General features: G+C 45.6%; 1 protein-coding gene across 5 annotated transcripts in view; it reads left to right on the forward strand.

The window, feature by feature from the left end:
* FAM168A (family with sequence similarity 168 member A) overlaps window positions 1–14,539 on the forward strand; it is a 177,660-nt gene that overhangs the window by 28,957 nt on the left and 134,164 nt on the right. For all 5 annotated transcript variants that reach the window (XM_081002413.1, XM_081002410.1, XM_081002414.1 and 2 more), the window contains exon 2: window positions 6,716–6,813. The gene's annotated coding sequence lies outside the window, so the exon portion shown is untranslated. The remainder of the gene's footprint in view (window positions 1–6,715; window positions 6,814–14,539) is intronic.

Raw genomic sequence — 14,539 nt, forward strand, 5'->3', positions numbered from 1 at the left:
AGAATTGTAGAGTTGGAAGCACCATTTAGTCCAACCAGCCTGCAGCACCCCCCATCCAATTTGAAACCATATTGGGCACCGCTTAGCTTTGCAAATGTACCAACAGTTTTATTACGAGGAATTCAATGGTTCTATGATTTACACCATGGTTACCAGACGACCCCGTTTTCCGGGGACAGACACCGGATTTACAAAGCTGTCCCCGGGCAAAATGCATCCCCGGAATGTCCCTGGATTTCATTTAATGTCCCTGGATTTATATTTTAAGTGCTGTAGATTTATTAGTAGCGAAAGAATGTTGCGTGATTGGTTCAACGGCACAAGACACATCATATGGGGACTTCCGGCAAGGCAAAATGGCGGGCACCACTGCCAAGGGGGAACCGGGGACACGCGGCGTGTCAGCTTGGGGAACCATTGACACACACACACACACACACACACACAACGGTGACCCAAATTGAGCCAGGAGAGAGAGCACCCGGCCACCAGGCTGACTGCCCAGTGGTGCTCCGGGGCCACGAAAACCCCGGAGCCAACGCAGGGAGAAGGAGGAGAGGAGAAGGAGAAGAAAGAGAGAGAAAGAGGAAGGAGAAAAAAGAGGGGAGCCCCAACCTTGCCACGCTGCTGCTGCCGCTGCCGCTGCTGCTGAGAAGAGGTAGGAGAGCACCAGGAGGGCATGGACTTGTGGCGGAGCCCAGGTCCGACCAGAGCCTACTCCATGGCAGCTAGCGCTCCAAGAGAGCAGGCCGGGCCCAGAGGAAGGCTGTGCAACAGAGGAGATCACAGAAGAGAATATATTACTTCTTTAAATTTTTTAAAATAACTTCTTTTTAAATAACTTTTTTTTTCTCCTTTCCAAAAAAAAAGTGTCCCTGGATTCTTTGGAAAAAATCTGGTAACCTTAATTTACACCCAGGTCTCCTCAGTCCTACACCAACACTAACTACTACATCTACATCTGGCAACTGTGATTGCCACAAACCATCCCTTGGCTCCAAGTCAGAACTGGCAATCTATTTGAAACCATGGTTTCCATTTCTGGTCCTAAGGCAGGTTATGACACTGGGGAATTTGGTTCACAGCACAGGGACAAGATAATGCACAGCACTTGTCTTCTAAATACCCTTATTTAAATACCTTTTGTACTCTTGGAGAACAAGTGTATTATGGTGAATATTTTTAAGCTATGAACTAGGAGGATGAGAATTTTTTTGGATTAAAGAGTACGATAGCTTTTCAGTCTCAGCCAGCAACTCAGCCACTCAGCTTCCTTCCCAGTTGCTAAGTTTCTGCGCTCAATTTAATGCTTGCATTTTTTCTCCAGTGTTGCAGCTTTGCTTGGTTTCCATGATTCTGAGCTGCATGTGTTAACATGCAAATCATCTGAGGGCACTTTCCATAAAATAGACTTTTATCCTAGTTAATATGTCCCTGGGTGTGTCACCTCTGTCCTTCCCCTTTGGTATTATATATTTTTTGTTCTCATGCGTGCTCTTCTTCCCCACCCCCAAAAGGAGTCCCTTAACAAGTGCCTTTTCATCCTCCTCAACGTGCCAGCCTGCTTCTACTGGCTATAAATCTAGCCAGACAGCATCTGTGGGAAAAGTACACATCCTCAGACTCTTGCCAATAATCGTGTCCACATCCTGCAAGTCGAGAAAGGAATTTCATTAAATTGCAACCCCCCCCCCCAAAAAAAAGCACAGGTGAAGAAACACAACCAAATCAAATATCCTTCCAGTAAGCAAAGTTTATTGCTGCCCCTGTGGAAGGTGGGGCTCAAAGGTTCAGTTGTGTTGAAGTTGAATCTTAAGTTCTCCTTGTTTAAAAAGAAAGGGGAGGATCAAACTTGGATTTGAAATTCAGTTAATATTTCCCAGTGAATGTATGCCACACAAAATACAAACCCAGAATGGCTTGCACTTATTCAGGGGTAAGCAACCTAAGGCCTGGGGGCTGGATGCGGCCTTCTCAATCCGGCCCGTGGATGGTGCGGGAATCAGCGTGTTTTTACATGAGTAGAATGTGTCCTTTTATTTAAAATGCATCTCTAGGTTATTTGTGGGGCCTGCCTGGTGTTTTTACATGAGTAGAATGTGTCATTTTATTTAAAATGCATCTCTAGGTTATTTGTGGGGCATAGGAATTTGTTCATCCCCCCCCCCAAAAAAAAACATAGTCCAGCCCCCCACAAGGTCTGAGGGATGGTGGACTGGCCCCCTGCTGAAAAAGGTTGCTGACCTCTGCACTTAATATTATTACTACTACTACTATTATTATTAATAAACAAATGTATACTTCATAGTATAAAGCCTTCAAAATGGTGTGCAGAGTAAAAACAATAAAGCTGTAAAACAATAAAATTAATTCAACAAACTCTAAAACAATAAAACTGTCCATACAAACTCTAAAAACGATGAAACAGTTTTATCAGATATAAAATTGGTCTTTCACAAATGGCTGGGTTACACCTCAGGGAATGCCTTTGTAAACAAACATGTATTCAGTAGATACCCAAACACCATCATTCTAGGTACCTGCCTGATTTCAGCCTCAGCTGCAACACTAAAAGTCTGGTTTCTTGTACAGGCTAAACGTACCTCTGAGGCTTATGGTCCTTTGAGGTTCCCCATAGCATGGACAAGGCAGTCCCTTGGATATCCTAATCCCAAGTTGTTTAGGACTTTGATTGCTAAAAGCAGAACCTTGATTTGTGCCCAGTAACAGACTGGCAGTCATTGGGACCAGTTCACTAAGAACTGTTGAGCTTACTCAGGAGTATAGTCAGGATTTTGTACAGTGAGCCTGCGTTAATTTGAAAATATGGAAAAATCCATACCTCTTAATGCTTTTTGACAACCAGGTTGTGATGACAAACAGAGTTAAGGAGCAACCTGCCGATTCGGTAAATTGAGTGATGGGTCCTAATTTGTGTGAACGGATGTGAGAACTTGCTTCCTTAAACAGTCTTGGCTATGAAAGGCAACAAGGTGTATCATGCAGGAGTTGGGATTTCATTTATTTATTGAAAGCAAGAGAACCCAGAAGACAAGGCTGGATGATAGGGGTGAAACACTGTGGCCAATGGCCACATAATATCTGTACTTTTCTCCTTCTGTGTCTTCTAAAATCACTAGGCTGCAGGTATTGCTGTCTCTCCACTGGAAGAGGAAATAACCTTCCAGCAGGCATGGGGGAAGAATAGATTGAGAAGAGGTGTGTTGTGTGTGTGTGTGTGTGTGTGTGTGCACGCGAGCATGCATGCCAGCTAGTTTAACAGATTTTAACATCAGCCTCTGCCATGAATTATTTGATGGGGAGACACTTGCCCATTTCACTTCATCTTATTCTTAGCTCTCATAAAAGCATAGGTTTCCATTCCTGCTGTGTTAGTGATGAACCTTCATTCCGACAAGAAAAAAAAGGAAGCTCTGAAAAAAAGGCATTTTTTTGCCACCCATTAACATATGAAGCATAGCTACTGACAGGCACCACAGGCTATTTTTACGTTCTTATGTAAGCTAGGAAACAAGGTCTGTTTGTGGCACAAGAAAATCCCTCCTCTGAAAAGGAGACTCTTCCCCTGGTGACACAAGAGTTGGGTGATGGGTCGAGATGTGCAAGGGATAGTGGTAGTGTGCATGATGGGGCTGAGATTAGAGGCTTAGGTGAGCAGGGCCACTCAGCTCCCTGGAGATGGTCTAGGCTCTCCTTCTCTTTGGCCTGGTTATTTTTGTTTTGTCTCTATGAGTGCCTTCAGATTATGTGTTTATGTGATTAATGTTGAATGCAGTTGTGTCCTTTCTGGTGAGCTTTGATGGGGCATTTGGCTGGCTGCTGCTAGGAATAGCATGTTGGACTAAATGAACATTGGTCTGAGACTGCAAGGCTATATGGAATCATCCCCCCAGGCCCTGAGTAATGTTGGAAAATGTCTGGAGTTGCTGAGCATCACCTAGAACCTGGGTGGCCAGAGTTGCAAAATCAACTTGGAGTCACCTGCTGAAGACTTCATAAGGCTAAGAAACAGAAGACATGGAACTTCTCCCTGTCAGCCATCTCACAATCCTTTCTCCTGCGGGTGGCGCTGTGGTCTAAACCATTGAGCCTCTTGGGCTTGCCGACCAGAAGGTCGGCAGTTTGAATCCCCGCGATGGGGTGAGCTCCTGTCACTCTGTCCCAGCTTCTGTCAACCTAGCAGTCTGAAAGCATGCCAGTGCAAGTAGATAAATAGGTACCACTCTGGCGGGAAGGTAAACAGCATTTCCGTGTGCTCTGGTTTCCGTCACAGTGTCCCGTTGCTCCTGAAGCGGTTTAGTCCTGCTGGCTGCATGACCCGGAAAGCTGTCTGTGGACAAACGTCGGCTCCCTTGGCCTGAAAGCGAGATGAGTGCCGCAACCCCATAGTTACCTTTGACTGGACTTAACCGTCCAGGGGTCCTTTACCTTTACCTTTTACCTTTCTCCTGCTGCTGGTACCACCTCTGCTCTCCTAATGAATCCTCCTTCACTTCTTAATCCATTCTTGATGGTGTTATTTGTAGCCCATTCTGTCAGTGTTCCTCAGCAGACCTTTTGTATCTTGATCAAACACCAACTGATTGATCTTCTTTGGCAACTAGATCCTTGTCCATGTATTCTAATTCATGCCCACCTCTGTGCTTTTGCATGTGTTCTCTCTTTCACTGCAATGCACCCGGCTACATATTCAAATATGTAACCTTAAACCAAAGGAAATGGAGCAAGAGTGACAGGTTATGCATTACTTCATGATCTTTCACATAAACTTCATCTGAGTCGCTTAGTACTGGGCTGTTCAGGCAGTTTGTTCCAAGAGTCTTGGATGTGAGCCTGTGTCCCTAGTTGCCTCCGCAAATGTGTGCGCGCGTTTGTGAAACAAACTTAATAAAATGAAGTTGAATAACATTAGAGATGGCTTTCTGAAATTAGGAATGCAACTTGGAATGAAGGTGCCTGAAGGGAAATATGCCAAGACATCACAGAGGGTTGATATGATGGTGTTTGCCCAGGCTGCTGCCTGTGTTTATGTTACTCCTTGAAAATGTTGTTTGGCAGTTTGTGTGCATGTGCACAATTTGGATTTTGGGAAGTCTTTGGACTGTCAGCAATACAGTACCTGGAGTCTGGGATGCGGGTAGCGCTGTGGTCTAAACACTGAGCCTCTTGGGGTTGCAGATCGGAAGGTCAACGGTTCAAATCTCTGCGACAGAGTGAGCTCCCATTGCTCTGTCCCAGCTCCTGCCAACCTACCAGTTTGAAAGCACACCAGTGCAAGTAGATAAACAGTTACTGCATCGGCGGGAAGGTAAACAGCGTTTCTGTGCACTTTGGTTTCCATCACGGTGTCCCGTTGCTCCAGAAGCAGTTTAGTCCTGCTGGCCACATGACCTGGAAAGCTGTCTGTGGACAAACGCAGGCTCCCTTGGCCTGAAAGCGAGATGAGCAGCGCAACCCCACAGTCGCCTTGGACTGGACCTAACTGTCCAGGGGTCCTTTACCTTTTTTTACCTGGAGTCTGTTAGTGCAGGTGCTGTGATTTATCTTTGTCCCATGTTAAGATTTTTTTTGTTAATAGCTGAGATCTGCCCTACTGCACTGCTATCCGAAAATATCTATTTTATTTTCCATATCATATTCATTTTACTGGAGTTAGTTTTGGACATAATTTGGTTGGCTGAATAGTGAGGTGCTTTTTTAGTAGCCTTGATTTTGAGTCTGAAGATAAACGTGGGTTTGAAAGCAAGTGATCTTGACCAGGCTGCTTCTTTGATGCCTAATGAACTTTCCGCCAAAGTTTATTTCCACCCCCCACCTCCCAGACATTTTTTGTTTTGCAGGATCTTCTATGATACTGCTTTTATATGGGAATTTGGGAAGCTGCTACTGGGCTGTCACCAACTGGTCAAAGTCTTTTTGAAAATAAGTTAAAAAAAATACTGGCAAGATTCTCCTGCTTTTAACAGTTGTATAAGAAATTCCGCAGCTGATGCTTTTCCCAGTGTGGCGATTCAGTCATGAGGAAAGTTTTTTGGCTATATGGGGAAATAAGCTGGAAAGGCTACAACTAAAAGGCATCAAACTGCTCAAGATGGTTCATGTCAGATGCTGCCTGGTTTTGAAGAAAGACTCTGTGTCAGGGAACTGCAATCAGTGCCGGAGGGAGAGAGCAAAATCCAGAGGGATTCTGGGGAGCGTCCCGGGATTGGGAGAGGCAGCCCATCTGGGGAAGAGAATCAGTGTAGCACCAGTGGAGAAGGGGGGCAGATGGGGAAAGCGGCGAGGCGGTCCCATGACTCCTTGCCGGGGACCAGCGGGGAGAGTAGGGGTCCTCCGCTGCCTACGCCCTCCTTGCGCAGAAGGCTTTCACGCAGAGAGAGTAGGAGGAGACTAGGCGTCAAAGAGCTGCTTTGCTGGAAGAAGTTTAAGAAACGCCCACTGACGGATTCTGCCAGCGATTGAGACAGCCACGGGTGAGTGGCTGTCCGGACAGAAAAGGTTCACTCAGGCAACCCAGCCAGGTGTTTGCACCGGCTTACGCACGAGCAACCCCTAGAACCACTACACTCTGCTTCATGCTTTTGCTGTTATCTACACTGTTAGATAAATTTAACCAATCGCTCTTCACAGGGCCATGTCTTGCAGCAAGTTATGGGCGTGTTTTCACCTCTTCCTTTGTTGTTTGCTGTTTTAGAGTTGTGGAATGCTGTGAAGACTTCCCTGGCCCCACAGTCATAGACGAAATACGTTTGGAACTATTTTCAGCTGAAGGATATCTTTCATCTATAAAAGGTACCAAACTTTATCCTTACTGCCTCAACAGACTTCATCTTTGTTCGGAATTTCAACCAGTTTTTCCTCCAGATCCTAAACCACACAATAGAACGTATATCTGCAGAGAAGGGCCTTGTAAAACTCTGGTATTAACTGGGCACTTTGCAGAGATTTTGAGATTATAACATGCAATAAGATTAAAACATTTTAAGAACCTAAGAAGAGCCGGACTGATGTCCAAGGCCTGTCTAGTTCAGCATCCTCTTTTCATGGTGCTCAACCAGGTGCCTACAAGGCAAGTCGGACAGGACAGCTCTCTTGCGACTTGTGACTCTCAGCAGCTGGTATTCAGATGCATACTGTCTCCAAAAGTGGTTATAGAACGTAACCAGCATGGCTAGTAGCCATCAATAGCCCTCTCTTCCATGATTTTTTCTTAAAAATATAAAGTGATGTAGAAACGAAATGAAAAACAGTAACAATCTTCTTTTAAAGCCATCTAAGTTGGTGGCACTGTGGTCTAAACCACTGACTCTAGGGCTTGCTGATCGGAAGGTCGGCAGTTCGAATCCCCACAGTGGGGTGAGCTCCCGTTGCTCGGGCCCTGCTCCTGCCAACCTAGCAGTTCGAAAGCACACCAGCGCAAGTAGATAAGTAGGTACCGCTCTGGCAGGAAGGTAAACGGCATTTATGTGCACTGCTCTGGTTCGCCAGAAGCGGCTTAATCATGCTGGCCACATGACCCAGAAATACTGTCTGTGGACAAACGGCGGCTCCCTCGGCCAGTAAAGTGAGATGAGCGCCGCAACCCCAGAGTCGTTCGCGACTGGACTTAACTGTCAGGGGTCCTTTACCTTTATGTTGGTGGCCAGCAGTGCCCCCAGTAGGAGTGAGTTCCATAGTTTGGACTATGTCCTGCTCAAATAAGTACTTTATTTTATCTTGTCTTGAATATTTCAACATGCAGCTTCCTTGGATGTCCACGAGTCCTGTTGTTAAGAGAAAGGAAGAAAAACTCTGTCCGTTTATTTCAGGATTTTGAAAAATGAGGGTTATATAAAAACACAAAAATACATAACATAGTGACAAACAAACAAAAATAGCCCACCCCCATTTCAAAAGGCCACAGATTGTTTAATTATCCAAAGGCCTGGCAGAAGAGAAATGTTTTTGCCTGGCACCTAAATATATTTCACTTCTTGGTTCTTTTTTGAAGCTCAGGAGACCATTCTCTGTGAATTTGAGATTTTGAATCTGTGAACTGAATTGAGCGTCGTTATCTTTCTATGGTTGGAGAAGACCTCTTGCCCAGGGACGGGCATGAAATAAATAAACGGGTTAGGATCACAAAGTGAACCAGGGGAGGCAGGCAGAGGGTCTTCTCGGTAGTGGCGCCCGCCCTATGGAACACCCTTCCATCAGATATCAAAGAGATTAAACAAGTACCTGACATTTAGAAGACATCTGAAGGCAGCCCTGTTCAGGGCAGTTTTTAATGTGTGACATTTTAATGTATTTTTAATCTTTGTTGGAAGCAGCCCAGAGTGGCTGGGGAGGCCCAGCCAAATGTGCGGGGTATAAATAATAAATTATTATTATTAGTATTATTTATTTGGAAAAGAACAGGAAGCCAGTGGAGCAGCAGCTAGACCACTGGTCTCTACTGGGGGATTTTGACACTTGCTGCTAGGCAGATGGTTGAATATAATATCCTAGAACTTCATGTATGGGAGAAGTAGGGGTCCAGTGTTCCTCCAGACGTTGCTGGACTCCAGTTTCTATGAGCCTCTGCCAACTTATCCAGTGATCCGGGATTAACGGGAGCTGTGGTCCAGCCATGTCTGGAGGGCCACAGGTTTCCCACCCCTGATTCATGGCTTTCTGGTGCCCAGGCTTTTCTCTTTAGCTCTGCAGGGAAAATGACTTCAGCTTAGCTCATCTGTTTGCTCTTCAGATCTTGCTCCTGAGCCTCTGTAGATCACGTGATTTGGTAGCTACTGCTCAGCGTGAAACCAAACCCTCTGAAGCAGCTCCGTCCTTTCTCTATGCGGCTTTTGAGCAATTTGCTTTGTGATTTTTTCTTCTGAAAACGAAACATTTGAAGCATAAGATTGTCTGATGGGTTTTGGCAAGGATTGGGAGAAGAGCGCGGTCAGTCCAAAACTTGAGTACATAAATATCTTCTCAAATCTAGTGCAGAATGAAGGATGCTGAGAGACCTTATTGAATAGAGCCTGGTGGGTGACCAGCTTAGTGATTTCCTATTTCCTGGAAAAGTGCAGCAGGCTTCCCAGCAGTGGGAAATCTTTAAGTGGCTGGGATGAGATTAGAACAAGAGGTTTGCTCGCTTGTACCTGCTTTTTCATGGTGCCTTCCCACTGAGCATGTCCTACATAGTTCTGCCTTCAAAAGCCTGGCTGGAAGTAGCAGCTCTTTATTTCTGATGTATAATTTACTGTGTTTTTCCTGGCGCGCCAGCCTTGTTTGTATTGGTAAGTGTGTGTTCTCTGCGTACAGCCTGCTGACAATTTTGTAGGCTGAACATGCTGTGCTTGAATATACCTGGGTCTTTGTGAAGTGCTTTTGAATCACAAAGTTGAGTTAATAAGCTGGGTCGTCTTAGTCCATAAACGCTTCCTGTTTCCATTGGCCTTACTTTTGTTAAATAGATACCAAAGTTGCAAGTCTGGTTTCCTTCAGGTTAGTCCCATGGACATCGTATGACATTGCTATCTTGGTTAAAAAAGGGAAAAAACCCCCACGAATTCTCTAAAATAAAATCCAAAGCCAGCCTCAGAACAAGGTTTTGGGGCTCCTTATAGCTTGTCATTCTTGTTTTGTGGCGTCTTTTAATGCCAGGCTGTCATGAAATCTGAAAGTTTCTGAGCCACTACAAATTATTGTGATTAAGTGCCTCCTCCAGACATGCCCCATAAATGCTGTGGGTCAAAGAAACAAGCCTTTGTTATTTAGTAAGAGGCAAATTAAGATTTCAGCTTTCTTGGCAAGTCCTAATTTAAATTTTAGACAGCTTACGTGGGAGAGCCACTGAGATGCGTTGCCTGAGAAAGACAAGCAAATGCGGCAGTGCCTGTGAGAGATGAGCGAATGCTGAAGCTTGAGTCAAGGGTGGGGAACCTTGTCCCATCTGAGGGGCACATTCCCTTCCAAGGAAGCTTCTGGGGGCCGTATGCCTGTAGTGGGCAGAGGCAAAAAGTTGGTAGGGGCTGTGATTTGTACAGTAGACTGTATTGCAGCCATGAGTAATTCAGGTTTCTACACCCGCCCACCTCTTTTCATCAAGGCAAGCAAGAACCACTATCACGTTATTAGAATACATTCTTGCCTGGCAAAAGCACCTGAAGATGTGGAAAATGACCTTTGTGGCCTCGGGATACTTCCAAGGTCTGACTAGAGAGGCCTGCATTTGGCCCCTAGGCCTGAGGTTTTCCACTGCTGTATCAGTAAATAAACCTCCTGTCTGGGAGCAAAACAGTAGAGCGGGCAGGAAAGACTTTTGGAACACTCTTGGCATCTTCTGTGGATTTTTAGATTGCTCTTTAGGGCCAAGTTTTGACCTGGGTTCGCATTCCCATCACTAAGTGCTTTGGAGGCAGGTGCAGGTAGGTAAAGGTAAAGGACCCCTGGACGCTTAGGTCCAGTCAAAGGCGACTATGGGGTTGCAGTGCTTGTCTTTCTTTTCAGACTGAGGGAGCCGGTGTTTGTCCACAGACAGCTTTCTGGGTCATGTGGCCAGCAGGACTATACTGCTTCTGGCGCAACAGGACACCTTGACGGAAGCCAGAGCGCACAGAAATGCTGTTTACCTTCCCTCCACAGCAGTACCTATTTATCTACTTGCACTGGTGTGCTTTCGAACTGCTAGGTTGGCAGGAGCTGGGACAGAGCAACAGGAGCTCACCCCATTGCTGGGATTTGAACCGCCAAACTTCTGATTGGCAAGTCCAAGAGGATCAGTGGTTTAGACCACAGCGCCACCCGCTCTGTGCATGCTCACGCAGGCAGACACAGCACCTAACTTACTCCCACATTGAGTTTTTTGGAGAAGGCAGGATAAACTAAATACTCTCTCATAATATATATTTTTTAATAGGTAAGACACTAAGGGATATAAAACAGGAGTCATCTCCAGACTGACCTCTGTGGGGAATTGTGATCTTCCTGATCCTTTTATCAGGAAATGCTGGGGATTGAACCTACATGCAAAGCTTTGCCATTGACTCATGGTCCAGCCAAGAAGGCTTATGGCCTCTTCACACACACACACACACACACACACACACACACTATGCAACAGCACATCCATCTTTTATTCCACAGGGAAATGAGGCCAATCCCAGCTTTTGGGTTTGAGTACTCCTATCACATATCTGTGAGCATCCCCCCCCCCATTTTTTAGCTATACGTGTAAAGAATTTTAGGTATCCGCCTTAATGTGTGCAGCAACCTTAATGATTTGTGTTACGATATTTTGGGAGGTGTGTGAAAGAGACAGAGCAGGTAAACTGTTTAAGCTCAGGGTGGATCAGAATACGCTTTGCTCAAAAGTGGACTTTGAGGGGAGGCTTAAGAAGAGAGAAAGGAAGGCTGCTGTAAAGAGACTGGAATTAAAGGCCGAGACAACTGGAGGAATCTGAAGTAAGCAAGAAGGGATGTAAGGGGAAGGAAGGGACACAGAGGTGGAGAGGCTTAAAAGTAAGCTGATGGGGAGTGACACGATCATAGCAGGAGCAGAGAGGTGAGCTCAGAGGCATTCTGAATGGATTAGAGATGTGGGAAAGGCAGGAGGGAAGACCAGGCAGAGAAGATGTTGCAGTGGCAGAGTCAAGAAGAAGTTTGTGGGAGGAAAAGGATTCAGCAACATGAGCAGATTTCCGAGAAAGTTTGGGCTGGAGGAAACATTTCAGATCTCTGGGTTCCAACAAGAACTTGTAAGATGCTAGCAAGGAAGAAGCCATTTAGGGTTGCTCCGGTAATGGTCCAACCAATGAACCGGTTCAGGACAGAAGGAAGACAGACAAAGGGAATATCTGTGGTATGGTATGAATGGTGCCAATACTAAAGGGATACCATTGCTTTTGGTTGATTACTACAACAAAATGAAGAGATGCATGTGGGTGAAGAGATGATTTTTCTCTTCTCACCCCTCACCATCCTTTCTAAATTGCCCTTCTTCAGAAAGTGCCCAGGGCAATGCACATCAAACTTACGAACAAAGCATAATAAAACAGCACTAAAATGCATGCATGAATTATATCTTAGTAGGTAAGTTAAAACAGAAATACATACAGTGATAAATAAGAAGTGTATTCCTCACCAGCAAACTGCAAAATCGTGGGCAGCTGTTGTCAGTTGGTGCCTGCTACCCAACAGTACCTAGTCATTTCCAACTAATTCCTTTCCAGCCAAATGAGCCCAGTCTTGCCAACCTTCAAACTCAATTGTCCAATGGCTCTGGAAGTCCATCTGTCTCAGGCCCACACCTCTTAACTCAAGGTAGTTGGGGAGACTGAGCTTGGGGTACCATGTACATGCATAGCAAGGATCCTTCCCATTCCCCTTTAACCGTTGGATGTAAAACAAGAGGTTTAGTGCTAAACCAGAAAAGTATCTAGAAGAGCTGATTTGCATGAGAGTCAGTTCAGTGGAGTTTTGTGGGGCATGTCTTAGTAGATCAGGAACATTCTGAAATAAATTTTCTAACCGTTATGCATTCCATATAGTAGATGAGATAGTCTTTGAAATTGCTCTCTATTTTTAAGCCTTAGGGCTTTTCGGTGTAATTTCCACTGTCAGCTCAACATTCTTAATTGTCGTGGCTCCTAGGTAGGAATATTGGGGTTTTTTGTAGACCTTTTCTTCAGTCTCCTAACAAAGTAGCTATTGGAATTTTGCCAGGTTGTTAGCCCCAAGTGTCTTAGCTTTCACGTGTAAGAAGGAATGGCACTGTCAGATTTGTTTAATCCCTATTTTTAGCAGACAAAGAAATTAGTTCTGTCTAGACTCTAGGGCTCTAAAGTTGCAGCTTTTAAGGAGTGCCATAATTTGGGGAATCCCCTCTCCTCATTCTCTCTTCTGTAAAGGGGCTTTGGGCTGCCAAACCTGTTCTGGCTGTATTAAGGCTCTGTATCTTACCTATTTAATAAGAATAATTTATTCTGCCTTCCCAGGTAGCAAAGCTGCTTTTAAGGCCACTAACAACATACCAGTGTTTCAACATTCAAACAACTAAACAGGTGCTTACATATGCACACACTCCAGCATGGCAGATAATTAAAACATCAGAGCTGTTGTAAAATACCAGTGTTATTAAAAAACATTGAACACAGTTATCTTCTTTTAATGGTGAAAGCCGAAAAGGAAGGAGCCAAATGCACATGGCGCTGTAGAGAACCTAAGAATGTCTTGTTCCATTCTAAACAACTATGAGGTTTTCAACCTTTCGTTTGCCCATAATGCTGAAGTACATAGGATGATGCCTTATACCAGGGGTCAGCAAACCTTTTCAGCAGGGAGCCGGTCCACTGTCCCTCAGACCTTGGGGGGGGGGGGGACTATATTTTGAAAAAATAATAATGAATGAATTCCTATGCCCCACAAATACCCCAGAGATGCATTTTAAATAAAAGGACACATTCTACTTATGTAAAAATGCACTGATTCCCGGACTAAATCCGCAGGCCGGATTTAGAAGGGGATTGGGCTGGATCCAGCCCCCGGGCCTTAGTTTGCCTACCCATGCCTTATACTGAGTCAGACCACTGGTCCGCCTAGCTCAGAATTGTTTACATTGAGTGGCAGCGGTTCCCTAAGGTTTCAGAGAGATGCCTTTCCCAGTCTTCCTGGGAGATGTTGGGATTGGACCTAGGGCCCTCAGTCAGCCGTACGGCAAGCTGCTGTATAGTGATGGCATAGCATGTAGCTGCAGTTTGTGCGTCAATGCCACAGCTATGCCATTGGAGCTGCTTTCATGGTTTCCTGGGAAGGCAGAATAAATTATTCTTATAATTTCCCCCCACTTTCATGGTTTCTCCCCATCTTGACAGGAGGGTGGTGAAGACGGGGGAATTTATCCTGCAAGTGGTTCTAGCTATGTAGTTCTGGAATTTGTGGAGCTCCAGTGGTGCTGTGGGTTAAACCACAGAGCCTCTTGGGCTTGCCAATCAGAAGGTTGGCAGTTTGAATCCCCACGACGGGGTGAGCTCCCATTGCTCGGTCCCTGCTCCTGCCAACCTAGCAGTTCGAAAGCACGTCAAAGTGCAAGTAGATAAATAGGTACCGCTCTGGTGGGAAGGTAAACGGCGTGTCCGTGCGCTGCTCTGGTTCGCCAGAAGCGGCTTAATCATGCTGGCCACATGACCTGGAAGCTGTACGCTGGCTCCCTCGGCCAATAAAGCGAGATGAGCGCCGCAACCCCAGAGTCGGCCACGACAACTTAATGGTCAGGGGTCCCTTTACCTTTAACTGCATGAGATCTCAGCCGAGAAAGCTGCTCCTGTTCACCTGGAGGCCAAAAAACCCCAATGACCTCAATCCCAAGGTAAAAGGCAACTCTGGGATTGCTTACACCAGGGTTGGCAAGTTTTACTTCGCTTGGACCGGTTCACTCCAGTGGAGATCGCTCCGTGGGCCGGATTGCATCTGCACAGAAGCGATTTTCGGCATCTGCGCAGATGCGATTTCCGGTGCTGTGGAAGTGAGTCCCTGCTCCGTCGGTTTAACA

The sequence above is a fragment of the Podarcis pityusensis genome (assembly GCF_964106645.2).
Source record: "Podarcis pityusensis genome assembly, chromosome: 4".
Taxonomy (NCBI): Eukaryota; Metazoa; Chordata; class Lepidosauria; order Squamata; family Lacertidae; genus Podarcis; species Podarcis pityusensis.